This window comes from Stegostoma tigrinum, unplaced genomic scaffold (assembly GCF_030684315.1).
Source record: "Stegostoma tigrinum isolate sSteTig4 unplaced genomic scaffold, sSteTig4.hap1 scaffold_130, whole genome shotgun sequence".
In the NCBI taxonomy this organism is placed as follows: Eukaryota; Metazoa; Chordata; class Chondrichthyes; order Orectolobiformes; family Stegostomatidae; genus Stegostoma; species Stegostoma tigrinum.
This window is the reverse complement of record NW_026728078.1, coordinates 491,883-518,950: the sequence shown is the minus strand read 5'-3', so window position 1 is coordinate 518,950 and position 27,068 is coordinate 491,883. Positions and strand designations below refer to the sequence as shown.

General features: G+C 47.0%; 1 long non-coding RNA gene across 4 annotated transcripts in view; it reads right to left on the bottom strand.

The window, feature by feature from the left end:
* Positions 1-3,032: 3,032 nt before the first annotated feature.
* LOC132207715 (uncharacterized) overlaps positions 3,033-27,068 on the bottom strand; it is a 327,862-nt gene continuing 303,826 nt past the window's right edge. For 3 of the 4 annotated variants that reach the window (XR_009443734.1, XR_009443732.1, XR_009443733.1), the window contains 4 exons: positions 16,685-16,821; positions 14,748-14,906; positions 7,904-8,172; positions 3,033-3,199 (listed from right to left, as the gene is read on the bottom strand). This is a non-coding gene — a long non-coding RNA (uncharacterized LOC132207715). The remainder of the gene's footprint in view (positions 3,200-7,903; positions 8,173-14,747; positions 14,907-16,684; positions 16,822-27,068) is intronic. The other variant, XR_009443735.1, reaches the window with a different exon arrangement.

The window sequence follows — 27,068 nt, the reverse complement described above, 5'->3', positions numbered from 1 at the left end:
CCTTACTAGTCACATCCTCAAAAAACTCGATAAGGTTTGTAAGGCATGACCTACCCCTCACAAAGCCGTGTTGACTGTATTTGATCAAGCCATGCTCTTCCAGATGGTCATAAATCTTATCCCTCAGAATCCATTCTAACACCTTGCAGACGACAGACGTGAGACTTACCGGTCTATAATTGCCGGGGATTTCCCTATTTCCTTTCTTGAAGAGAGGAATTACATTTGCCTCTCTCCAGTCCTCAGGTACGACTCCAGTGGAGAGCGAGGATGCAAAGATCTTCGCAAGTGGCGAAGCAATTGCATTTCTCGCTTCCCAAAGCAGCCGAGGACAAATCTGATCCGGGCCTGGCGACTTGTCAATCTTAATGTTTGACAAAATTTTCAGTACATCAGCTTCTGTCCTAAAAAGACAATATTATATGACAAAAAGGCAGGGAAGTTTGAGAACACAGCATCATGCTTCCTGCAGAGATAGAGTTTTGCCTGCGTCATAGGGCCGATCAGGGATGGCATAGGGAACTTGTGTGTGGAGCCTGAGGAGGTAGGGGAAGCCCTAAATGAGTTTTTTGCTTCTGTCTTTACGAAAGAAACCAACTTTGTAGTGAATGAAACCTTTGAAGAGCAGGTGTGCATGCTGGAATGGATAGAGATAGACGAAGCTGATGTGCTGAAAATTTTGTCAAACATTAAGATTGACAAGTCGCCAGGCCCGGATCAGATTTGTCCTCGGCTGCTTTGGGAAGCGAGAAATGCAATTGCTTCGCCACTTGCGAAGATCTTTGCATCCTCGCTCTCCACTGGAGTCGTACCTGAGGACTGGAGAGAGGCAAATGTAATTCCTCTCTTCAAGAAAGGAAATAGGGAAATCCCCGGCAATTATAGACCGGTAAGTCTCACGTCTGTCGTCTGCAAGTTGTTAGAAAGGATTCTGAGGGATAAGATTTATGACCATCTGGAAGAGCATGGCTTGATCAAATACAGTCAACACGGCTTTGTGAGGGGTAGGTCATGCCTTACAAACCTTATCGAGGTTTTGAGGATGTGACTAGAAAAGTTGATGAGGGTCGAGCTGTGGATGTGGTGTATATGGACTTCAGTAAGGCATTTGATAAGGTTCCCCATGGTAGGCTCATTCAGAAGGTCAGGAGGAATGGGATACAGGGGAACTTAGCTGCTTGGATACAGAATTGGCTGGCCAACAGAAGACAGCGAGTGGTAGTAGAAGGAAAATATTCTGCCTGGAAGTCAGTGGTGAGTGGAGTTCCACAGGGCTCTGTCCTTGGGCCTCTACTGTTTGTAATTTTTATTAATGACTTGGACGAGGGAATTGAAGGATGGGTCAGCAAGTTTGCAGACGACACAAAGGTCGGAGGTGTCGTTGACAGTGTAGAGGGCTGTTGTAGGCTGCAGTGGGACATTGACAGGATGCAGAGATGGGCTGAGAGGTGGCAGATGGAGTTCAACCTTGATAAATGCGAGGTGATGCATTTTGGAAGGTCGAATTTGAAAGCTGAGTACAGGATTAAGGATAGGATTCTTGGCAGCGTGGGGGAACAGAGGGATCTTGGTGTGCAGATACATAGATCCCTTAAAATGGCCCCCCAAGTGGACAGGGTTGTTAAGAAAGCATATGGTGTTTTGGCTTTCACTAACAGGGGGATTGAGTTGAAGAGTCGTGAGATCTTGTTGCAGCTATATAAAACTTTGGTTAGACCGCACTTGGAATACTGCGTCCAGTTCTGGGCGCCCTATTATAGGAAAGATGTGGATGCTTTGGAGAGGGTTCAGAGGTGGTTTACCAGGATGCTGCCTGGACTGGAGGGCTTATCTTATGAAGAGAGGTTGACTGAGCTCGGTCTCTTTTCATTGGAGAAAAGGAGGAGGAGAGGGGACCTAATTGAGATATACAAGATAATGAGAGGCATAGATAGAGTTGATAGCCAGAGACTATTTCCCAGGGCAGAAATGGCTAGCACGAGGGGTCATAGTTTTAAGCTGGTTGGTGGAAAGTAGAGAGGGGATGTCAGAGGCAGGTTCTTTACGCATAGAGTTGTGAGAGCATGGAATGCGTTGCCAGCAGCAGTTGTGGAAGCAAGGTCATTGGGGTCATTTAAGAGACTGCTGGACATGCATATGGTCACAGAAATTTGAGGGTGCATACATGAGGATCAATGGTCGGCACAACATTGTGGGCTGATGGGCCTTTTCTGTGCTGTACTGTTCTATGTTCTATGTTCTAACTGTGGGCACTGTAAATCAGCAACAAAAGCAGAAGTTGCTGGAAAAGCTCAGCAGGTCTGGCAGCATCAGTGAAGAGTGAGATCTGAGGAAGGGTCACAGGACGCGAAACATTAACTCTGACATTGTCTATGTCATAGTGAGTTATGTCTATTGCTTCAGCAAAATCCAACCAACTCTGAATGAAAATCAATGCTTAAGAAATATCCAAAACATCCGCTGTCCCCGTTGTGGCTTCCTCCACATTGGGGAAACGATGCAGAGGCTTGGGGACCACTTTTCAGAACACCTACGCTCAGTTTGCAATAAACAACTGCACCTCCCAGTCACTAACCATTTCAACTCCCCCTCCCATTCCTGAGAGGACATGTCCAACCTGGACCTCCTGCAGTGCCATAATGACGCCACCCGAAGGTTGCAGGAACAGCAACTCATATTCTGCTTGGGAACCCTGCAGCCCAATGGTATCAGTGTGGATTTCACAAGCTTCCAAATCTCCTGTCCTCCCACTGCATCCCAAAACCAGCCCAGCTCGTCCCTGCCTCCCTAACCTATTCTTCCTCTCACCCATCCCCCCTCCCACCTCATGCCGCACCCCTATTTCCCCTCATCCCGCTCCCTTGACCTGTCCGGCCTCCCCAGACTGACCTATCCCCTCCCTGCCTCCCTACCCATACTCTCCTCTCCACCTATCTTCTCCTCCATCCATCTTCCATCCGCCTCCCCCTCTCTCCCTATTTATTCCAGAACCCGCACCCCCTCCCCATTTTCTGAAGAAGGTTCTTGGCCCGAAACGTCAGCTTTTGTGCTCCTGAGATGCTGCTTGGCCTGCTGTCTTCATCCAGTTCCACACGGTGTTATCTCGCGTTCTCCAGCATCTGCAGTTCCCATTATCTCTCCAAAACAAAGGCTGCTGTCTTTCAAAACCCAATCTCAGATTTTGCAGATAGTCCTTACCCTGAAAAAATACCAAATATGTATAAACAGGAAAACTGGAGGTGAAACCATTCAAAAAATTTTCATTGGCACAACAAATGTTCCAACTGTAAAAGCAGGTTAAGCACCTGTATATAAGGAAACTTTAAACAGACACTTACAGCCAACAAATGTGAGAAATTTCCATTTCTTGCTGGATTACCAATTTTGCTGTTGGGAAAATAGGCCTCGGCTTAGCAATGTAAATTCAAACAAGATAGCCCCCTCTCAGAACTCAACACTCAGTCGTAGAGTTCTGTTTTCACAGGTTGGCGTATAATAGCATCAAGCACAATACACCAAATCTTCTTTGGTACCTTTTCCTTCCATAAAACTGCTTTTAGTAGATGCACACAGAAATCATTTCAGACACGTTGAACAGTTGCTAAGTTCAAGAGGCCAGTTCCAGCACTTCGACTTGCATCTGCTTCATCATCAAAACAGAACAAAATAAAGACTCACTCTTTGTAAGTCACATTTTCCATTTTTAGTGACGAGGTGAAGTGCGAGAACTGCTCACTTGATGTTAAAATCTCCTAAATATGTACCTATATATTTCAATTCTGTGAAATATGTGGAATGAGTTCGAGAGAAGGATTAATTTTCTTGTGCTGGGAGAGAGCTGGGACAGATAAAATAGGTTGAATGGCCTCCTCCCATGCTAAAAATGTCCATAACTGTTCTTGGCCCTGCGAAATTGAAGTGGCCATCCTTTCATTATGACTGTGAGACGCAGCATGTTACGATAGATGGTACAATGAAGAAATCCTTTGTTATTAATGAATTTTTCAGCACTAGGCATTCTTCCGAAGTCAAATGTTCGATATGTACCTGTTGCACTGACTTGGTTCCAAACAGTTATAATGTGGAGGTGCTGGTGTTGGACTAGGATAGACAAAGTCAGAGCTCACATGACATCAGGTTATAATCTGACAGGTTTATTTGAAATCACACAAGCTTTGGGAGTGCAGTCCCTTCATCAGGTGCGGTCAGGGAGGTAAACACACAGACACACAATTGATAAGCAGACAGATCCTGCACTGCCACAATGATGCCACCCGAAGGTTGCAGGAACAGCAACTCATATTCCGCCTGGGAACCCTGCAGCCATATGGTATCAATGTGGACTTCACCAGTTTCAAAATCTCCCCTTCCCCCACTGCATCCCTAAACCAGCCCAGTTCATCCCCTCCCCCCACTGCACCACACTACCAGCCCAGCTCTTCCCCCCCACCCACTGCATCCCAAAACCAGTCCAACCTGTCTCTGCCTCCCTAACCGGTTCTTCCTCTCACCCATCCCTTCCTCCCACCCCAAGCCGCACCCCCAGCTACCTACTAACCTCATCCCACCTCCTTGACCTGTCCGTCTTCCCTGGACTGACCGATCCCCTCCCTACCTCCCCACCTACACCCTCTCCACCTATCTTCTTTACTCTCCATCTTCGGTCCGCCTCCCCCTCTCTCCCTATTTATTCCAGTTCCCTCCCCCCATCCCCCTCTCTGATGAAGGGTCTAGGCCCGAAACGTCAGCTTTTGTGCTCCTGAGATGCTGCTTGGCCTGCTGTGTTCATCCAGCCTCACATTTTATTATCTTGGAATCTCCAGCATCTGCAGTTCCCATTATCTCAGATCAAAACATCATACAACTGGTGTGAGTGGAGTGTCAGATAATAAGTCTTCATCCAGGATGTTTGTTTGTTTGCAGATATTTTGTTGAAGAAACACACAACTTGTCGTTACAGTCAGTGTGGTATCTTATAAATTCTTGCTTTTGAAATAAAGGTTAAAACTCTAAGACAGATTCTGAACACAAGCCTCGAAACTACAAGTCAGAGTCTGACCTGAGATGCCACCTTTTGTACATTCCTGTTGCGCTGCCTGATTATCATGACAACACAGCACTGACATGGACTTTATAAACGCTTTACTTGCCTCTAACACTCTTGGTCACCTGTATAGAGTTATTATCTGACACTCCACTCACGCCAATTCTATGATCTTTTGATCTCTCTGCTTATAAGCTGTGTCTCTCTGTGGTCACCTCACGAACTGCACCTGATGAAGGGGCTGCACTCCAAAAGCTTGTGTGATTTCAAATGAACCTTTTGGACTATAAGCTGGTGTCATGTGACTTCTGACTTCAAACACTTACAGAATGTGTCTTCAATCCTACCGTGACTTGACAATAAGTCAACTTCTTAAAATTTATAAAATGAGAATGTCAAGTGAAGTATGTCTAACCTTGAGCGTTTAAAAAAGGAAATATTACAACCACAGTCCAGTCAGACAGTAAAGACAGAAGGAATGATTGAATCGACTGTGTCTGACACCACACAATTAATCCCCCTGATGGAAGAAAGGTTGGCTGCGTTCTCTTTCTTCAGGAACGTCCAGCTAATACCACCTTACTACTGCTTGTTTTATTCATCTCATGTTCCATCTAATTCCTTGCAGTCTTGGTCAAACCTTCATGTAATTTATTCAAATTTTCAAAGAAATAAATTTAACTTTATATTCCACAATTTTAACATCTCCTTTTAAGGTTTGAACAGTTCAGTTCGTACAGTGCACATCTTGTGTTATTAACTGGAGAACATGGTGGAAAAATCAAGATATATTGACAAGTAAACAAATGGCTAACTTCTGTTTCCTTGTCAGTAATGCCTTTTGAACAGAACATTAAGTTGCGCAACTATGTAGAGATAACAATTTAAAACTGGGAAGACCACTTTGTGGTCCCCACACCAATCTCTATTCACTACCTACTGATTGCATTACTCCGCCTTGGCAACAATGTAATGTTACGCTTGTCTCAGCACAACCTTGGCATCTTGTTTATCCCATGATGAACGTCCGACCACACATTCATGCAATCCCTAAAGCTGTCTCTTTACATCTTTTCAATTCTGCCTACCTGTCTCTTGTCTTGGCTCATTAGCAGTGAAACCTTCATCTGGAACTACTTCACTTCTGGACCTGACAATTCCAATGCATTCCCTGTTGGAGTCCCACATTTGCCCATTGAAAACTTGACGTCGTCTAAAACTCCACTGCCCGAGTCTCACCTTGAACCAAATCCTCTTCTCTGTACTTCCTACCTGACTGATACTATTAACAGTAATTTTATTAAATTCTCATTTTTGTTTACAAATCGTTCCTTGGCTATGCCTATCGCTATTTTCGTAATCTCCACCAGTCCAACTATACTTCAGGATATCTGCACTCGTCTAATTATGTCCTCTTGCCCACTCTTGATTTTAAACGGCCCACTACTGGTTGTCAAACATTTAATTGTGTAGGCTTCAAACCCAAGAAGAGACTTCCTACACCTTCAGCGAGCAAACTCACATCCCGAACCTCAACCCGAGCAACAAATCTTCTCAAAACTCGCTAACTTCCTACACCTCTTAGCCTCTGTACGTTTTCTCTTTTAAGGCACTTTTTAAAACAATCCTCTTTCATCAAGCTCTTGATCATCAGAACTAACAACTTAATAAGGCTCAGTTGTATTCTGGGATTGTGAATACTCCTTTCAGACGCCTTCAAAGTTTCCCTCCATTAAAGAGATTTTATAAGTGGTTCAAGTCATTGCCAAGCAGAGGGGGACGAATTGGGGAGTTACTTCAAAGAGCTATGATATGCCAAACGACCTCCTTCCACACTGGCCAACTCTGATTCTACAAAAACAAAAATGATTTTCAGACTTGGGAAGATCCCTCAAAAATGTCACATCTAACCAGCTTATGGGCAGAGTCGAGCTGCTGAGATGATAGACCAGGATTTAGGGGTACCAGGAGTGATAATATGCTGAACACAATCAAATTTTGAGGTTGTAGAATGATGTGGTCTTCATCATTTTTGACACTTGGACCATTTTCCTTCCTTTCCACAGAACAAGTCAAACAGCGGCAGCACAATGTTGCATGGCCGCTCAAGCCTGCTCCACCGTCGATGATGATTGTGGCTGGTCTTCCACATCAATTAAACTTTTGCTCATATCTCATCCTCTTCTCAAAACATCGATCTATTCACGTGTAGTATCCCTCTCGCTAACTTCATGAGAATTCATTCCAATCACTGAACTCCTAACGCTGACCCACCCCAGGTCAAAAAATTCAGCTGAGATCAGGAACTGATCTCGCCTGTATGGCTGAGCTGGCTTTTAAAAAGTTTGCCGGTGAGAGAGTCCCAGTGAGAAACATTCATTAAGAAAAATAATTGCATGGATTGCTCTCCAATCCTAAACTCTATTCAAATTCAGTTGGTTTGTGATGCAGAGTGATGCCCTGCAGAGAGGGCTCAATTGCCATACCAGTGAGCTGACCACAAAGGGTCTTCGCCTCAACCGCTCTACTTGACTGAGGCGTGGTGATCTTCAGGTTAAATCATAACCAGTTGTCTCTCTCTAAGGAGTCGCCAAATGGCGTGCTAAGACTTTACCTTTAACCCTGATAACATGGCAACAAGCAGATAACTCAGCTGATGTCACTGACTAATAGAATCCTCAATTATACTGATATTCATGTTGTGATATCATCAGAAGGCATGCTCAACTAACTTTTAATTTGCAAATTCAGTTAACAACCATTCAATCAATATTACTGAATACTCATATTACTGATCGTCTCGATACAACATTCTGGTTACATCTGTTCATAAGTGAAGTGTAATGTAATTGCACTTACTGTGGTTTTATCAATGTGATCCTGCAATGAGTCAATAAGCAGGTCACCCACAGGTTGCCAATCAGTGTGGACCCCGTCAGCTGTTATCACATGAGCCTCAAGATCATCCAGCGCTTTCTGCAGTTCTTGAAGTTTCTCCAACGCCTTTTCCACCTGTTTCTGCCAGTTGCTCGCACGGGTTTTCAATTGCTCCCAATTTTCCTTCACTTCTGTTGACTGTTTGCGGACAGCTTTGGCAATTCTCTGGGCTCTCTCTTCCGGGGTAGGTTCTGGAAATATGAAGTGCAAATAATTTATCAACTGTTCATGATTTTGATCGATAGATTTTCTTTCTAAACCCCTTTCCTTTAAAAGGTCTCTCTGGACTTTCTCCTGAAATTGGGATATATAAGACTGAAGCACATCAATGATAAATTCTGTAATTAGCTAGCAGGTCGTGGAGCCATGAACAGAGAATCACAGAGAACCAATACAAAGCCAAATAAAATTCCGCAGATATTTGAAATTTGTCACTACCAAGGAAGCTTTAAAAAAGGAAAAGGATTAGTGACTAAATGGGTACAATTCTCAACAAAAGATTTGAAAAATCCTTTCAGTGTATCTTTCGTAGCTATGAGACAAACATCCAACACAAACCAACTTTCATCTTTCAGGACTGGCAAGTTAGAATGATAAACCCAAAGTCTACCCTGCATAGTTCGCTCTAGAACTCACTTAATGAGGTTGTTAAGAGATGTAGAGATAACAAAGTGTGCAGCTGGATGAACACAGCAGGCCAAGCAGCATCTGAGGAGCACAAAAGCTGACATGTTGGGCCGAGACCTTTCATCAGAAAAGGGGGAGGGGGAGAGAGTTCTGAAATAAATAGTGAGAGAGGGGGAGGCGGATCAAAGATGGATAGAGGAGAAGATAGGTGGAGAGGAGACAGACAAGTTAAAGAGGTGGGGATGGAGCCAGCAGAGGTGAATGTAGGTGGGGAGGTAGGGAGGGGAGAGGTCAGTCCGGGGAGGGCGAACAGGTCTCCGGGGCGGGAAGAGGTTAGGAGGCAGGAAATGGGGGTGGGGTTTGAGGTGGCAGGATGGGATAGGTGGGCTGGTTTTGGGATGCGGGAAGGGGAGGGGTGATTTTGAAGCTTGTGAAGTCCACATTGATACCATGGAGTGCAGGGTTCCCAAGCGCAATATGAGGTGCTGCTCCTGCAACCTTCAGGTGGCATCGTTGTGGCACTGCAGGAGGCCCAGGATGGACATGTTACCTGAGGATTGGTAGGGAGAGTCGAAACAGTTCACGACTGGGAGGTGCAGTTCTTTAGTGCAAACTGAGCACAGGCGAAGCGGTCCCCAAACCTGTTTGGTTTCCCCGATGTAGAGGGGGCCACAATGGCAACAGTGGATACAGTCTACCACATTAGCAGATGTGCAGGTAAACATCTGTTTGCTGAGGAAATTCTTCCTGGGGCCTGGGATGGGGGGGGAGGTATCGGGACCAGTGAATTTTAAACGTTGTGATGACAACATTTATGGATATGCAGGGAAAAGTGCTGGGTGTCGGGAGTGCTAGAGGGGAGTGTGGAGCGGATAAGGGGGTCACCTAAGGGTGGTGGGAAAAACGTCTTTGGTGGTGGGGTCGGATTGCGGATGGCAGAAGGGTCGGAGGACGACGCATTGAATCCAGATGTTGGTGGGGTGGTACGTGAGGGCGACGAGGACACTGTTTTGGTAGTTATTATGGGGTGCGGGTGAGAGGGATGAGTTGTGGGAAACGCGGGTGACACGGTCGAGGGTGTTTTTGACCACTGAGGAGGGGTAAGTTCCGGTCCTTGAACAACCCTCAACAGTTTCTCTTTCAATTCCTCCCACTTCCTACAGACAAAGAGGGTGGCCAGGGTAGCCAAATGGGCCCAAGCTATGCCTGCCTCTTTGTAGGTTACATGGAACGCTCCCTCTTCCGTACCTACACTGGCCCTCAACCCCACCTCTTCCTCCGTTACATTGATGACTGTATTGGCACCGCCTCGTGTTCCCACAAGGGGCTCGAACAGTTCATCCACTTCACCAACACCTTCCTCCCGAACTTGAAGTTAACCTGGACAATCTCTGATACCTCTCTCTCCTACCTGGACCACTCTATGTCCAACCACTGAGAAACAAATATCCATTTCAACTCCACCAATTCCCACAGCTACCAAGATTACACCTCCTCCCACCATATTCCTGCAACAATTCATCCCCTATTCCCCATTCCTTTGCCTCTGCATCTGCACTCACAGGATGAGGTATTCTATTCCCGTATATCTCAGATGTCCTCATTTTTCAAGGACCACAACTTGCCCCGCTCTGTGGTTGATAACGCCCTCGACCGTGTCTCCAGCATTTCCTGCAACAAATCCCTCTCACCCCACCCCACAACAACAACCAAAACAAAGTCTCCCTCATCCTAACGTACCACCCCACCAACCTCCGGATACAACGCAGCATCCTTCGAAACTTTCAGATTCTCTGGGAGGCTACGGAGGTGGTGACGGAGCCTTTGGCCTTGATCTTTGAATCCTCATTGTCTACAGGTTTAGTACCAGAAGGCTGGAGGGTTGCAAATGTTGTGCCCTTGTTCAAAGAGGGCAGTAGAGATGACCCAGGTAATTATAAACCCAGTGAGCCTTCCGTCTGTTGCAGGAAAAGTTTTGGAAAGGATTATAAGAGATAGGATTTATAGTCATCGAGCAAGCACCAATTTGATGGGAGATAGTCGACATGGATTTGTCAAGGGCAGGTCGTGTCTCACAAGCCTCATTGAGTAATTTTGGAAGGTGACCAAGCACGTGGATGAGGGTCGGGCAGTTGACGTGGTGGACATGGACTTCAGTAAAGCCTTCGATAAGGTTCCACATGGTAGTCTATTGGAGAAAACATGGAGACATGGGATTGAGGGAGATTTAGCAGGTTGGATTAGAAACTGGCTTTGGCTAAGGCGGCAACCATTGGTGTTTGATAGAAAATATTCAGCCTGGAGTCTGGTGACTTCTGGTTTGTCTCAAGGATCTGTTTTGGGACCACTGCTGTTTGTCATTTTAATAAATGACTTGGACGGAGGCATTGGTAGATCGGTTAGTAAGTTTGCAGATGACACTCAAGTCGGTGGAGTGGTGGACAATGTGGAAGAATGTTGCAGGTGACAGGTAGACTTGGATGAACTGCAGAATTGGGCAGAAAGGTGGCAGATGGAGTTCAATGCGGATAAATGTGAGGTGATTCACTTTGGGATGAATAATAGGAAGGCAGAATATTGGGTCAATGGAAAGATTCTTGGTAGTGTTGCTGTGCAGAGGGTGTCCATCTATGTCGATCCCTGAAAATTGCCATCCAGGTTGATAGTGCTGTGAAGGCGGCTTCCGGTGTTTTAGGTTTTATTGGCAGTGGGATTGAGATCCAGAGCAACTGTCCAAAAAACTGGTGCGGTCTCATTTGGAATATTGCGTACAGTTCTGGTCGCCCCATTACAGGAAGGATGTGGAAGCATTGGAAAAGGTGCAGAGGAGATGTTGCCTGGTCCGGAGTGAAGGTCTTCTGAAGAAAGGCTGAGGGACTTGGGTCTGTACTCATTGGAGAGAAGGTGGTTCAGAGGGGATTTAATAGAGACATACAAGATGATCAGTGGATGAGACAGGGTGGACAGTGTGGGTCTTTTTCCGAGGATGATGACGTCAGCTTGTATTCGGGGGCACAGCTTAACAGTGAGGGATAATAGATTTGAGATAGATATCAGAGGCAGGTTCTTTACTCAGAGAGTGGTAAGGATGTGGAACCCCCTGCCTGACAATGCAGTTAGCTCAGCCACATTCGGGGCATTTCAACAGTCCTCGGATAAGCATATGGATGATAATGGGATCGTGTAGGGGGATGGGCTTAGATTAGTTCACTGGTCCATCCACATCATCGCAATGAGCAAAAAAGCACACCGTTGTCTCTACTTCACAGGAGGCTAAGGCAATTGCCTGTGCCCACAAGGGCAACTTTCATTGATGTACCACAGAAAGCATCCTATCTGGATGCATATCACAGCACGGTTCCTCGAGCAAAACAATCCCTAATTATTATGGCTCCTGCCTTTCTTCTTCCAGGCAGAATTGGTTCTGCTTTGTCATAACTAATTTGGGAGAAAATCCACGCTCAGTCTAAGTTAATTCTTCCAACAATTCAGATACCATGGAATACTGAGCAATGAGTTGGTGTGTGAGAAAAAGAGAGAGTGAGAGAGAGAGAGAGGGAGAGGGAGAGAGAGAGAGAGAGAGAGAGAGAGCCAGAGAGGTTGGGGGGTGGGGGAGGAAGAGAGAGCGCGCGAGAGAGAGAGACAGCGCGAGAGAGAGAGACAGCGCGAGAGAGAGAGACAGCGCGAGAGAGAGAGACAGCGCGAGAGAGAGAGACAGCGCGAGAGAGAGAGACAGCGCGAGAGAGAGACAGCGCGAGAGAGAGAGACAGCGCGAGAGAGAGAGACAGCGCGAGAGAGAGAGACAGCGCGAGAGAGAGAGACAGCGCGAGAGAGAGAGACAGCGCGAGAGAGAGAGCGAGAGAGAGAGAGCGCGAGACAGAGAGAGAGAGAGAGAGCGAGACAAAGAGATGGGCGATGAGGGAGAGAGGGAGAGACAGACAGACAGAATAGGTGACAGAATGTGAGTGTGTGAGCGCCTGCATCAGACACTGAGAGAGATATTGCTGAGGTGGAGATAGTTGAGAGTGTCGATCACCAACAATCTCTCCTGGTCCACCCAGATCGTCGCAATGGGCAAAAAAGCACACCAAATGTCTCTATTTCCCCAGCAGGCTAAGGTAATTTGGAGTGTCCGCAAGGTCAACTTTCATTCATGTACCAGAGAAAGCATCCTATCTGGATGCATGTCACAGCATGGTTTGGCAACAGCTCTTCCTAAGATCACAAGAAACTGCAGAGTCATGAACACAGCATAGTCCATCATGCAAACCAGCCTTCCATTCGTTGATTCCACCTCTACTTCCCGCTGCCTCGGGAAAGAAACTGACATAATCAAAGGCCCTTCTCACCCGCCAATTACACTCTCTTCTCCCTTTTTCTGAAGGGAAGGTGTAAAAAAAGTTTGTATACATGCGTGAAAAGATTCAAGAACAGCTTCTTCACTGCTGTTATTGGACATCTGAATAGGACACTGAAAAGCTTAAATCTAATTTTGATCTTGCTCTCTGTGCATCTTCTCTGTAGCTGTCACTATGTTCCGTTTCACTAATGCGCCTTGTTTGATATACCTGCCTATACTGCATGCAGAAGAAAACTTTACACTGTACCTGGGCACATGTGACAATTATGACTCAAATCAAGCTAATAAAATGTGAGGCTGGATGAACACAGCAGGCCAAGCAGCATCTCAGGAGCACAAAAGCTGACGTTTCGGGCCAAGACCCTTCATCAGAGATGCTGCTTGGCCTGCTGTGTTCATCCAGCCTCACATTTTATTATCTTGGATTCTCCAGCATCTGCAGCTCCCATTATCTCTGACTCAAATCAAATTGACTGTGTGCAAGAGAGAGGTGAGCATATGATTGTGCTCAAGAGTGCAAAGACAGTGCATGAAAGTGTGTGTGTGCGCACGACAGAATGTGTGTGCCAGTGACTGTGCTTGAGAGTGTGTGAAAGGGAGTTCGCACAAGAAGGGAGTGTTACAGCATGCATGAGGGAGTGAGTGTGTCTGTAAGTGTGAGTGAGCTTGACAGCAAGTGAATCTGCAAACCTAAGTGTGTGAGGGAGAGATTTGTGGTAGTATGTGTGTACTTGAGAGTGAGAGCATTGGCAAAAGATCCTGCAACAGTGCATGCAAGTGTGCCACAGAATGTGTGCAAGACCGTGTACGACTGTGTGACGGTATGGAGTATGAATGAGTGAGAATGTGACAGAGTGTGTTCGTGAGAGACTGTGTTCCTGACTTTTTTTTGTGTGTGTGTAGTGTGTTTGTGCATGAGGGACAGAATATGCATGTGCAACATAGTGTGACTGTGAACCTCTGTTGGTGCCTGTGAGTGAAGTGATGGGGGAGAACAGGGAGAGGAGAGATAAAGACAGAGAGAGAGAGAGAGACAGAGAGAGAGAGACAGAGGGAGAGAGAGAGCGCATGAGAGAGAGAGAGAGAGTGCATGAGAGAGAGATGAGATGAGGAATTAGAAATGATGGGTGGTCAATACCTGGAGGAAAAAAAGAACAGTGTGTGAGTGTTAAGAGAAGCCGCTGGATGTAATATGGAGGCTATTGTTTTTTTTATTGTACTAAATGAAAAGCAAGTGTCACCTCTCAGTGTTGGGGGACAGGGGATGTGCATTAGAGAAGGAGATATCGTCAGCCTTGTCAGAGACAGCAGACAAGTTGCAAATGCATAGAAACTGACATTAAAGCTTTCTTATCAATGTGTAAAGAGGTGAGACAAATATGACGAGTCAATATTGTACCTTTGCGCTCAGTAAAATCATGGAATCATGAATCAGAGAACCCTTACAGTGTGGAAACAGGTCGGTCAGCCCAACATGTCCACACTGCCCCTCACAGCATCCCACTCAGACCCATCCACCTATAACTCACCTAACCTACACATCACTGAACACCTTGGGAAATTTAGCACGGCCAATCCACCGACCTTGCACATCTTTTGACTGTGGGAGCAAACTCGAGCACCCGGAGAAAACCCATGCAGGCACATAGAGAATGTGCAAACTCCACACAGAAAGTCACCAAAGGGTGGAATTGAGACAGTGGTGTTAACCAGAGCCACTGTGCTCTATATTATGCGAATTCAGCTGCAAGCATTTTTTTTTAAAGAAGGGAAACTTACCATCGTCACAGGATTAGAGTGGTTTCAATCTTCTATCAGCTTTGAGAACCTTATCCATATCTGCCTTCACAAGGGCAAGGTGACGGTAATGGTGTGAGACCGGTTAGTGTGCAGCAGCTCGCCGTGCAAAACATTAACGGCACTTTCATTGCTTTTTTCCTAGGGGCATAACAGAAAGACAAGAACATGAAAAAATCCTGAAATCTTTCTCCAATTTCAATCTCAAAGGGACCATCCGTTCCTCAAAAGTCATAACCAAACTGAACATGGGCCTCCTGCAGTGCCACAAATGATGCCACCCCAAAGTTGCAGGAACAGCAACTCATATTCCGCTTGGGAACCCTGCAGCACAATGGACGTGGCTGACAGCTCTGTCAACCACGAATGCAAGGAATGCTCAGTTGAGGAAGAATGCAGACATTTCGGAATCCCTCCAGCAGAAGATGATATCATTAGAACAAATGGATCTGTCTGGACAGTCCTGTTTGTAGATTTTGGGAAGTAAGACTCTATTGTTTGTCATCAAGGATATGGTTGAGTGATCATATTCAGACTGAGGAGACCAAGAATGTGAGGCTGGAGAACGGGTGCAGAACCATGCCTCTCGGAATTCCTGTGCGTGTCTATGCTTGGCTTGGGCTACTACGGTTACCTTGTCGCAGTGTCCTCTGAGAGGCGTGATTCTCCACCCATAATGCAACCAACAAACAGATACAATTGGACCCCCACACACAAACCCATACAGATCAAAACCGGAAATGACAGTACTCATGGTAACAGACCGGACAGTGTCAATTCCAGACAGAGTAGAATAACATCGTTTCATTGGAGGCTGTACCCATGATGTCACCGATCATGGTGACGAAACATCTGAATGAGAAGAAGCCAGCTCGGCGAGCAAGTCCACAACCTCAATCAGAGAACTGGCTGTTTTGAACTACCTTGTTCAAGAGTTTCAGTTTTGATTTTGAATGTTAAATCTCGCTCCCACATAGGGATGGAGGATTACTGTTAACAGCTGCATTCTAACTAATTCATATCGAATCATTATTGTTTTGACCAGTCTTCGGGTCAGGCTCCCTCGGTGACTGAGTCTCCCAAATTGTTAAGTTCCCTCGTGAAAGACTCCCCTTCTTTACACACCCAACTAGATCTACCTCAGTTGGTATGAATTAAGCTGACTAAAAAGGATCTTTGTCTTGTGGATACCTTCCTATGTTTCAGAAGGAGTCAAGATAACTCAGGGTGACACGGTGACTCAGTAGTTAGTAACGCTACCTCACAGCACCAGGGACCCGAGTTCCATTCCAGCCTCCGATGACTGTCTGTGTGGAGTTTGCACATTCTCCCCTTGTCTGTGTGGGTTTCTGCTGGGTGCTCTGGTTTCCTCCCACAGTCCAGAGATGTGCAGGTTAGGTGGATTGGCAATGCTGAATTACCCACAGTGCCCACGGATGTGTAGGTTAGGTACATTAGCCATGGGAAATGCAGGCTGACAGGGATAGAGTAGGGGAATGGGGATGGGTCTAGGTGGGATGCTCTTTGGAGGGTTGCTGTGGGCTTGTTGAACTGAGTGGCCTGTTTCCACACTGGGGATTCTATAAAACTAGCTTCTCCTGAACTCGTGAGAGAGTGAGTTTTATCAATTGCTAAATGCAAGAAGTCATAAGGCACCACAAATATGCACAAGTTAGAAACAAGAAATTAGCTCAAAAACCATAAAAGTTAAGAGGGATACGGATACTTCAGCCTTTGGATTGTTTGTGAAGAATAGAAAGTGGGATGTTGTGGCCACGAAGTTGGGCGATGCCCGTAATGTTGATATGAATTCAGCAGTTAATTTTGAGATTCTTGTTGAAATTCTTTTGACCTTGTTTCCCTTTTGACATTGCCCAGGTTTGCAGAGCTCAGAGCAAGAGATTTTCTTTTCTTCTTACCTGCAGCACAGAGCGATGAAACGGCTGTCCCAGAGCCGTGACCTCCCCAACTCCTGAGACCACACGAGCACATTCGCCCAGGAATACACACGGACTGATACGAAAGAACTATCGGGATAACAATACTCAGCGTGCTACTGGAAAAGACAGCATGTACAAACAGAAAACAGCTGTAAATAGTGTCAAGAGGTGAAATCAAGTGATAAAGCTAAATTCATGGCTCTTTGCTTGCGTGCTCATTGTATTCAGAACAAAATCAACAAATTAATAGCACATTTCTAGGTTGACGGGCATGATTTTATAGCTATTACAAAGACATGGTTACAAGGAGATCAACACTGGAGCTAAGTGCGCAGGGCTATACGACATTCCAAAAAGACAGGCAGGAGGGAAAGTGACTGTAAGCGAAGAAATTAGTCTGAGAGCAAGAAACGATCTTGGATCGGAAGATCTAGAATCCAATTTTATTTATTTGTTAATGGGAGGAGGACATCCCGAGCTACGCAGTGTTTATTGTCCATCCCTAATTGCCCAGGGGACAGTTCAAAGTCAATCATATTGCTGTGGGTCTGCAGTCACATGTAGGCCAGATCATGTAAGGGTGGCAGTTTCCTTCCCGAAAGCACATCAGTGAACCAGGTGAGTTTTTCTGACATTTGGCAATGAATTCATGGTCATCATTATATTCTTAATTCATGATTTTCTTTTATATTGAATTCAAATTCCACCATCTGCTGTGCTGGGATTTGAACACAGGTCCCCAGAATGTTATCTCAGTCTCTGAATTAACAGTCCAGCAATAATACCTCTCGGCCATTTCCTCCCCCATCGTGGAACAAGAAAGCCTGTAGCTGACTCCCACTTGGGAAAAACAGTGAAGCAGGAGCTTCTTAAATGGGCGATCGCATCTCCTTACATTTTAAGACAGCCATGGATAATCAGGACCTTGTGGGAAGGGACGAAATTGGGGGAGGGAAAATTACATCAGTGTTAGGTAGGAGCTGAGCAGTATTAATTGGGAGGAGCTTTTATTGAACAAGTCAACATTTGATACGTGGGAGTTATTTAAAGACCGACTGATCAGCGTTCAGAACTGGCCTATTCCAGGGAAGGAGGAATGACAAGGATGGCAATCTAAGGACATACGGACATAAGAAATAAAACAGGAGTAGGCCATCTGTCTCTTCCAGCTCGTTCCGCTGATCTTTTTTGCGGACTCAGCTCCACTTACCCTCCCATTCACCATAACCCTCAATTCCTTTCCTGTTCAAAGATCTATCTGTTTTGGCTTTCAAAACATTCAACAAGGGAACCTCAACTGTTTCAGTGGGCAGAGAATTCCACAGATTCACAACCCTTTGGATGAAGAAGCTCATCCTCAACTCAGTTTTAAATCTGTTCACACTTATTTTGAGGCTGTGCCCCCAAGTTGGAATTTCGCCCATCAGTGGAAACAATTTCCGATCCATGTGTTTCCTAATTTTAAAAGTTTCTATTAGATCACCCCTCATTCTTCTAAATTCCAGTGACTGCAATCGGAGTCTACTCAATCTCTCCCCATACAGCAACATTTTTAATTCTGGAATCAACCTCGTGAACCTCCTTCGCACCCCCTCCAGTGTCAGTACATCCTTTCTCAAGTGAGGAGACTAAAACTGTACAAACTACTCCACACCAAGCCTCAGCAGCACCCTATACAACTGTATACACCCATTTCCAAAAGTCACTGCATCCCATTTCCCTCAGTCACTGCATCCCATTTCCCTCAGTCACTGCATCCCATTTCCCTCAGTCAGTGCATCCCATTTGCATCAGACACTGCATTCAATCTCCATCAGTCACTGCACCTCACTTCACTCATTCACTGCATCCCACTTCACACAATCATTGCAGCTCACTTCACTCAGTCACTGCATCCCATTTCCCACAGTCACTGCATCCCATTTCACGCAGTCACTGCATCCCATTTCACGCAGTCACTGCATCCCATTTCACGCAGACACTGCATCCCATTTCACGCAGACACTGCATCCCATTTCACGCAGACACTGCATCCCATTTCACGCAGACACTGCATCCCATTTCACGCAGACACTGCATCCCATTTCACGCAGACACTGCATCACATGTCACGCAGTCACTGCATCACATTTCACGCAGTCATTGCATCACACTTCACGCAGTCACGGCATCACACTTCACGGAGTCACTGCATCCTATTTCACGCAGTCACTGCATCCCATTTCACACAGTCACTGCATCCCGTTTCTCATCTGACGCTTCATTCAAGTTCCGTCAGGTACTGCATCCTATTTCACTCAGCCACTGCATCCCATTTCACTCAGCCACTGCATCCCACATCACTCAGCCACTGCATCCCATTTCACTCAATCACTGCCTCCCATTTTCCTCAGTCACTGCAACCCATTTCCCACAGTCACTGCGTCTCCTTTCCCTCAGTCACCGCATCCCATTTCACTCAGTCAGCGCATCCCATTTCGCTCAGTCACTGAATCCCATTTAACTGAGACAGTGAATCTCATTGAACTGAGACGGTGCATCCCATTACCCTCAGTCACAGCATTCCATTTCCCACAGTCACTTCATCTCCTTTCCCTCAGTCAATGCATCTCATTTCCCTCAGCCACTGCATTCCATTTCACTCAGCCACTGCATCCTATTTCCCTCAGTCACTGCATCCCATTTCACTCAGCCACTGCATCCCATTTCACTCAGTCACTGCATCCCATTTCAATCAGTCACTGCATCCCATGACCGTCGGTCCCTGAATCCCATTTCACTCAGTCACTGCATCCCATTTCACTCAGTCACTGCATCACATTTCACTCAGTCACTGCATCACATTTCACTCAGTCACCGCATCACATTTCACTCAGTGACTGCATCCCATTTCACTCAATCACTGCCTCCCATTTTCCTCAGTCACTGCAACCCATTTCCCACAGTCACTGCATCTCCTTTCCCTCAGTCACAGCATCCCATTTCACTCAGTCAGCGCATCCCATTTCCCTCAGTCACTGCATCCCATTTCACTCAGCCACTGCTTCCCATTTCACTCAGCCACTGCTTCCCATTTGACTCAGTCACTACATGCTATTTAACGGAGACAGTGAATCCTATTCAACTGAGACAGTGCATCCTATTTCACTCAGTCACTGCGTCCCATTACCCTCAGTCACTGCATCCCATTTCACTCAGTCACTGCATCCCATTTAAGTGAGACAGTGAATCTCATTGAACTGAGACAGTGCATCCCATTTCCCTCAGTCACAGCATCTCCTTTAACTCAGTCACAAAATCCCCTTTCACTCATTCACAGCTTCCCATTTCACTCATTCACAGCTTCCCATTTCACTCAGTCACTGCAACCAATTTCCCTCAGTCACTGCAACCCATTTCACAGAGTCACTGCACCCCATGTCACTCAGTCACTGCAGCCCATTTCACTCATTCACAGCTTCCCATTTCACTCATTCACAGCTTCCCATTTCCCTCAGTCACTGCATCCCATTTCCCTCAGTCACTGCATCCCATTTCCCTCAGTCACTGCATCCCATTTCTCTCAGCCAGTGCATCCCATTTCACTCAGTGACTGCATCACATTTCACTCACCCAGTGCATCCAATTTCCCGACATCAGTGCATCTCATTTCCCTCAGTCACTGCATCTCATTTCACTCAGTCGCTGCATCCCATTCCCCTCAGTCACTGCATCCCATTTCCATCAGTCACGGCATCTCATTTCACTCATTCACAGCTTCCCATTTCACTCAGTCACTGCATGCCATTTCCCACAGTGACGGCATCTCCTTTCCGTCAGTCAACGCATCACATTTCCCTCAGTCACTGCATCCCATTTCCCTCAGTCACTGCATCCCATTTCACTCAGTCACTGCATCCCATTTCACTCAGTCACTGCATCCCATTTCACTCAATCACTGCCTCCCATTTCCCTCAGTCACTGCATCTCATTTCACTCAGCCACTGCATCCCATTTCAATCAGCCACTGCTTCCCATTTCACTCAGCCACTGCTTCCCATTTCACTCAGTCAGCGCATCCCATTTCCCTCAGTCACTGCATCCCATTTCACTCAGTCAACGCATCACATTTCACTCAGTCACTGCATCCCATTTCATTCAGTCACAGAATCCATTTCCCCACAGTCTCCGCATCAGATTTCACAGAGACACGGCGTCCCATTTCACTTAGCCACTGCAACCCGTTACCCTCAGTCACAGCATCCCGTTTCCACAGTCACTGCATCTCCTTTCCCCAGGTCACTGCATTCCATCTCCATGGTCACTCGTACCCGTTTCATTCAATCACTGCCTCTCATTTCCATCACTCACTTCATCCCATTTCCAAAAGTCACTGCATCCTACTTCCCTCAGTCACTGCATCCCATTTCCCTCAGTCACTGCATCCCATTTCACTCATTCACAGCTTCCCATTTCACTCAGTCACCGCATGCCATTTCCAACAGTGTCGGCATCTCCTTTCCATCAGTCAACGCATCACATTTCACTCAGTCACTGCATCCCATTTCATTCAGTCACTGCATCCATTTCCCCACAGTCTCCGCATCACATTTCACAGAGACACGGCGTCCCATTTCAATTCGCCACTGCAACCCGTTACCCTCAGTCACTGCATCTCCTTTCCCCAAGTCACTGCATCCCGTCTCCACGGTCACTTGCACCCATTTCATTCAATCACTGCCTCCCATTTCCATCACTCACTGCATCCCATTTCCCTCAGTCACTGCATCCCATTTCCCTCAGTCACTGCATCCCATTTCCCTCAGTCACTGCATCCCATTTCCCTCAGTCACTGCATCCCATTTCCCTCAGTCACTGCATCCCATTTCCCTCAGTCACTGCATCCCATTTCCCTCAGTCACTGCATCCCATTTCCCTCAGTCACTGCATCCCATTTGCATCAGACACAGCATTCAATCTCCATCAGTCACTGCACCTCACTTCACTCATTCACTGCATCCCACTTCACACAGTCATTGCAGCTCATTTCACTCAGTCACTGCATCCCATTTCACTCAGTCACTGCATCCCATTTCACGCAGTCACGGCATCACATTTCACGCAGTCACTTCATCTGGTTTCCCACAGACACTGCATCCCATTTCCCACAGTCACTGCATCCCATTTCCCGCAGTCACTGCATCCCATTTCCCGCAGTCACTGCATCCCATTTCCCGCAGTCACTGCATCTCATTTCACGCAGTCACTGCATCTCATTTCACGCAGTCACTGCATTCAATTTCCATCAGTCACTGCAATGCATTCCACTCTGTTACTGCATCCCATTTCACTCAGTCACGGTGTCCCATTTCCCTAAGTCACTGCATCCCATTTCACGCAGACACTGCATCCCATTTCACGCAGTCACTGCATCCCATTTCACGCAGTCACTGCATCACATTTCACGCAGTCACTGCATCACATTTCACGCAGTCACTGCATCACATTTCACGCAGTCACTGCATCACATTTCACGCAGTCACTGCATCACATTTCACGCAGTCACTGCATCTCCTTTCCATCAGTCACTGCATCTCCTTTCCATCAGTCACTGCATCTCACTTCACTCAGTCACTGCATCCCATTTCCCTCAGTCACTGCGTCCCATTTCACTCAGTCACTGCATCCCATTTCTCTCAGTCACTACATTCCATTCCCAAACAGTCATTGCATCCAATTTCACTCTCTCCCTGCATTCAATTTCCATCTGTCACTGCATCCCATTTCCCTCAGTCACGGCATCCCATTTCACTCAGTCACTGCATCCCATATCACTCAGTCACTGCATCTCACTTCACTCAGTCACTGCATCCCATTTCCCACAGTCACTGCATCCCATTTCCCACAGTCACTGCATCCCATTTCACGCAGACACTGCATCCCATTTCACGCAGACACTGCATCCCATTTCACGCAGACACTGCATCCCATTTCACGCAGACACTGCATCCCATTTAACGCAGACACTGCATCCCATTTAACGCAGACACTGCATCACATTTCACGCAGTCACTGCATCCCATTTCACACAGTCACTGCATCCCGTTTCTCATCTGACGCTTCATTCAAGTTCCGTCAGGTACTGCATCCCATTTCACTCAGCCACTGCATCCCATTTCACTCAGCCACTGCATCCCATTTCACTCAGCCACTGCATCCCACATCACTCAGTCACTGCATCCCATTTCCCTCAGTCACGGCATCCCATTTCACTCAGTCACTGCATCCCATATCACTCAGTCACTGCATCTCACTTCACTCAGTCACTGCATCCCATTTCCCACAGTCACTGCATCCCATTTCCCACAGTCACTGCATCCCATTTCACGCAGACACTGCATCCCATTTCACGCAGACACTGCATCCCATTTCACGCAGACACTGCATCCCATTTAACGCAGACACTGCATCCCATTTAACGCAGACACTGCATCACATTTCACGCAGTCACTGCATCCCATTTCACAGTCACTGCATCCCGTTTCTCATCTGACGCTTCATTCAAGTTCCGTCAGGTACTGCATCCCATTTCACTCAGCCACTGCATCCCATTTCACTCAGCCACTGCATCCCATTTCACTCAGCCACTGCATCCCATTTCACTCAGCCACTGCATCCCATTTCACTCAGCCACTGCATCCCATTTCACTCAGCCACTGCATCCCACATCACTCAGTCACTGCATCCCATTTCCCTCAGTCACGGCATCCCATTTCACTCAGTCACTGCATCCCATATCACTCAGTCACTGCATCTCACTTCACTCAGTCACTGCATCCCATTTCCCACAGTCACTGCATCCCATTTCCCACAGTCACTGCATCCCATTTCACGCAGACACTGCATCCCATTTCACGCAGACACTGCATCCCATTTCACGCAGACACTGCATCCCATTTAACGCAGACACTGCATCCCATTTAACGCAGACACTGCATCACATTTCACGCAGACACTGCATCACATTTCACGCAGTCACTGCATCCCATTTCACACAGTCACTGCATCCCGTTTCTCATCTGACGCTTCATTCAAGTTCCGTCAGGTACTGCATCCCATTTCACTCAGCCACTGCATCCCATTTCACTCAGCCACTGCATCCCATTTCACTCAGCCACTGCATCCCATTTCACTCAGCCACTGCATCCCACATCACTCAGTCACTGCATCCCATTTCACTCAATCACTGCCTCCCATTTCCCACAGTCACCGCGTCTCCTTTCCCTCAGTCACCGCATCCCATTTCACTCAGTCAGCGCATCCCATTTCACTCAGTCAGCGCATCCCATTTAACTGAGACAGTGAATCTCATTGAACTGAGACGGTGCATCCCATTACCCTCAGTCACAGCATTCCATTTCCCACAGTCACTTCATCTCCTTTCCCTCAGTCACTGCATGTCATTTCCCTCAGTCAATGCATCTCATTTCCCTCAGTCAATGCATCTCATTTCCCTCAGTCAATGCATCTCATTTCCCTCAGTCACTGCATCCCCATATCACTCAGTCAATGCATCTCATTTCCCTCAGTCACTGCATCCCATTTCCCTCAGTCACTGCATCCCATTTCACTCAGTCACTGCATCACATTTCACTCAATCACTGCAGCCCCTTACACTCAGTCACAGCAGCCCCTTACACTCAGTCACAGCAGCCCCTTACACTCAGTCACAGCAGCCCCTTACACTCAGTCACAGCAGCCCCTTACACTCAGTCACAGCAGCCCCTTACACTCAGTCACAGCAGCCCCTTACACTCAGTCACAGCAGCCCCTTACACTCAGTCACAGCAGCCCCTTACACTCAGTCACAGCAGCCCCTTACACTCAGTCACAGCAGCCCCTTACACTCAGTCACAGCAGCCCCTTACACTCAGTCACAGCAGCCCCTTACACTCAGTCACTGCATCCCATTTCACTCAGTGACTGCATCCCATTTCCCTCAGTCACTGCCTCCATTTTCCCAGTGTCACTGCAATCCTTTCCTGCAGTCACTGCAACCCATTTCCCACAGTCACTGCATCGCATTTCACTCAGTCACTGCATCCCATTTAACTGAGACAGTGAATCTCATTGAACTGAGACAGTGAATCTCATTGAACTGAGACAGTGCATCCCATTTCCCTCAGTCACAGCATCTCCTTTAACTCAGTCACAAAATCCCCTTTCGCTCATTCACAGCTTCCCATTTCACTCATTCACAGCTTCCCATTTCACTCATTCACAGCTTCCCATTTCACTCATTCACAGCTTCCCATTTCACTCAGTCACTGCAACCCATTTCCCTCAGTCACTGCATCCCATTTCACAGAGTCACTGCACCCCATGTCACTCAGTCACTGCAGCCCATTTCACTCATTCACAGCTTCCCATTTCACTCATTCACAGCTTCCCATTTCACTCATTCACAGCTTCCCATTTCCCTCAGTCACTGCATCCCACTTCCTTCAGTGACTGCATCACATTTCACTCACCCAGCGCATCCAATTTCCCTTCATCAGTGCATCTCATTTCCCTCAGTCACTGCATCCCATTTCCATCAGTCACGGCATCCCATTGCCATCAGTCACGGCATCCCATTGCCATCAGTCACGGCATCCCATTGCCATCAGTCACGGCATCCCATTGCCATCAGTCACGGCATCCCATTGCCATCAGTCACGGCATCCCATTGCCATCAGTCACGGCATCCCATTGCCATCAGTCACGGCATCCCATTGCCATCAGTCACGGCATCCCATTGCCATCAGTCACGGCATCCCATTGCCATCAGTCACGGCATCCCATTGCCATCAGTCACGGCATCCCATTGCCATCAGTCACGGCATCCCATTTCCATCAGTCACGGCATCCCATTTCCATCAGTCACGGCATCCCATTTCACTCATTCACTGCATCCCATTTCCCACAGTCACTGCATCCCATTTCACACAGTCACAGCATCCCATTTCACACAGTCACAGCATCACATTTCACACAGTCACAGCATCACATTTCCCACAGTCACTGCATCCCATTTCCCGCAGTCACTGCATCCCATTTCACGCAGACACTGCATCCCATTTCACGCAGTCACTGCATCCCATTTCACGCAGTCACTGCATCACATTTCACTCAGTCACTGCATCTCCTTTCCATCAGTCACTGCATCTCCTTTCCATCAGTCACTGCATCTCACTTCACTCATTCACTGCATCCCATTTCACGCAGTCACTGCATCCCATTTAACGGAGACAGTGAATCCTATTCAACTGAGACAGTGAATGTATTTCCATCAATCACCACACCCAATGCCACACAGTCACTGCATCCCATTTCACGCAGTCACTGCATTCAACTTCCATCAGTCACTGCATTCAATTTCCATCAGTCACTGCAATGCATTCCACTCTGTTACTGCATCCCATTTCACTCAGTCACGGTGTCCCATTTCCCTAAGTCACTGCATCCCATTTCACGCAGACACTGCATCCCATTTCACGCAGACACTGCATCCCATTTCACGCAGTCACTGCATCCCATTTCACGCAGTCACTGCATCACATTTCACGCAGTCACTGCATCTCCTTTCCATCAGTCACTGCATCTCCTTTCCATCAGTCACTGCATCTCACTTCACTCATTCACTGCATCCCATTTCACACAGTCACTGCATCCCATTTAATGGAGACAGTGAATCCGATTCAACTGAGACAGTGAATGTATTTCCATCAATCACCACACCCAATGCCACACAGTCACTGCATCCCATTTCACTCAGTCACTGCATCCCATCTCCATCAGTCACGGCATCCCATTTCCATCAGTCACGGCATCCCATTTCCATCAGTCACTGCTTCCGATTTCCATCAGTCACTGCTTCCGATTTCCATCAGTCACTGCATCTCCTTTCCCTCAGTCACTGCATCCCATTTCACTCAGTCACTGCATCCCATTTCACTCAGTCACTGCATCCCATTTCACTCAGTCACTGCGTCCCAGTTCACTCAGTCACTGCATCCCATTTCACTCAGTCACTGCGTCCCAGTTCACTCAGTCGCTGCATCCCATTCCCCTCAGTCACTGCATCCCGTTTCCCTCAGTCACTGCATCCCGTTTCACTCAGTCACTGCATCCCATTTCACTCATTCACAGCTTCCCATTTCACTCAGTCACAGCATGCCATTTCCAACAGTGGCGGCATCTCCTTTCCATCAGTCAACGCATCACATTTCACTCAGTCACTGCATCCCATTTCATTCAGTCACTGCATCCATTTCCCCACAGTCTCCGCATCACATTTCACAGAGACACGGCGTCCCATTTCACTTCGCCACTGCAACCCGTT